Source organism: Oculina patagonica, chromosome 3 (assembly GCF_052425735.1).
Source record: "Oculina patagonica isolate OP01 chromosome 3, crgOcupat, whole genome shotgun sequence".
Lineage (NCBI taxonomy): Eukaryota > Metazoa > Cnidaria > Anthozoa > Scleractinia > Oculinidae > Oculina > Oculina patagonica.
The window spans coordinates 21,400,293-21,402,440 of NC_135760.1; the positions used below are offsets into that span (position 1 = coordinate 21,400,293).

General features: G+C 41.5%; 1 long non-coding RNA gene across 1 annotated transcript; it reads left to right on the plus strand.

Annotated features, from left to right (window-relative positions):
- On the plus strand, positions 1-2,148 carry LOC144645517 (uncharacterized). The gene is made up of 3 exons (XR_013569299.1): positions 1-61; positions 1,152-1,279; positions 1,841-2,148. It is a non-coding gene; the product is annotated as an uncharacterized LOC144645517 (long non-coding RNA).

Genomic DNA, 2,148 nt, shown 5'->3' on the forward strand with positions numbered 1-2,148 from the left:
AAAATTACTTCGAGGTCAAAAATAGAAGGAAAGGGGTTTTGACCAAAAAGCGGTCTATATGGTAAGTTGGCGGAATCATTTGCTGTCAGGTGTTTTATTTTTTCAAATGCAAGGCAATACCGCGCGTGTTTTTCTTCGTCCAAAAAGTATATTCGCTCCATCCGATGTCCAAAACGTTTATTTTGGAAGGCTGAAGGTTGATATTTCCTTAAATAATAACGCACAATGTTGCCGATAGTATAAAAACACGTTTAAATTTTGCGCGCAGAAGTAAAATCGATTCTATTTCTGCAGTATTGTGCGGTATTTTGCGCAGAGGTAGACACGGTAGGTAGAGGAAGCTGATAATTTTTTTATTAAATAATGCAAATCTCGCCTTTAAAATTTCCTTTTTGCGATTCTGTCTTCTTCTACCGATAAAAAAAAAATAACACAAGTGAGATCAAGGTAAGGAAATGCAATGTTTATTTTTGCCACATATTTTCACCGGAATACACTTTTTCTTTTCACCTTTTTCCCATTTTACATGCAAGGTTTTGCAAACACGAAAGAAAGCAACTCGACCCATAGGGTACGGGCACCTTCGGACCTGGGGGGGGGAGACCTGTGCCGAAAAAAAAATGGAGGGAAGCCGAAAACAGGCAAAGAAAAGAACAACAGAACGTGCGAATCGGACGTGCGAACCGATCACGCAGCAAAAGATTTGGGAGGAACATGCCCCCACGAAGAGCGGAGAAGAACGTGGAAAAATGGAAGGCCAGAGTCAGCAAGCCCACAGCGACGGCGGGGCCCCGCCGCACGCAACAGGAAGGAGGTGACGGAGGGAGACAGGAAGGGGAACGAAGAGAAGAGAATGGACTGACCACAGTCGCCCGACGGAGTGAGAGTCGCTCCTCTGGCGGCCCGAAGCGGCCCGAAGGCACGGGGGGCGCAGCCCCCCGCCCCCCGCCTCGTACGCCTATGACTCGACCAAACAGGAGTTAGTTAGCATGCGCTTTACAAACGCTTTGTTTTTAGGCGGTTCGTAATTCGCTGGTGAGAAAGCGTGCAAACAAAATTCGCGCCAAATCCATGACGTATTTATCAGTGATTGGCTTGAGTTTCTAATCCATATTCATGACAAATTGTTGAACGTGCTTCAAACTAAACAGGTCGTGGATGTGTGAAAACGTGTCGTCCGGTGAGGACAAGTTTGGACCTTTGAAGGAAGAAGATGCTTGATGCATGAAGAAGGACTTGAAGCTACAATGGAGTCTCTACACTATTACAACCGTTGAAGGTGAGCACTACTAGCTTTTGGAATTACGTAAATTGTTTCGGATAGCTAAACAAGGAAACAATGTTCCCGAAGTGACTTAACACGCGCACTTTCAGGGCGTCGCTTCGGGTCGAAACTTGACAGCAAAGAAGTATCTTTTCTTTCGTTCGAAAAATTATTTAAAGGAATCACGGACTATAAAATTTCTAGATTTCGGAAACACTGAGGAAAAACATAACGGGTTTAGTTTAACAACGTTGGCCGAAAGCCGTATACAAGCACAAAATGTGCATCGCCGCCACGTGCATATGTCATTTGTATTCTGAAAACATTTTGCAAAAGCTTTGCAGCAAAGTTATTTCGTACTAAGGAGCTTTTCTTTTGGAGTTTTTGATACAAAGCGAAGCTAAGAGTTTAAATTGAAATTTGGCTTTCAAAACTGTTATTTGTGATTTTTTTTTGCCTCCGTAGTCGAGCTCATTTTGTTGTCGTACGCTAAACAAGAAAAGAATTTTTACTGTTGCCTATGTTGTTAAAAAGTTCGATATTTAGTAACAGTGAATTTATTATTTCTATTTCCAGGAAAACTACACTTCATGACGCCGAGGGAGGTAGAGGAAAGAATCCTTAAGGACAAGCTGGAATCGCTGAGTCAAGGGAAAATGCCACAAAGATAAGAGCTTTAAAATTATCTAATATCTAGTAAAATGGCGACTGATGTAGGTTTTAAAATTGGAGAAGGACTTCAATCTTTTATTTATCAGACAAGATTAGGCAATGATTACTGATTGTCTACTTCGAGTTACTAAGCACATTTTGACATGAAAGATAGGATAATCAGCACAAATTTCTTGAAAATTTTAAAAATCATTTAATTTCAGCCGCCATTT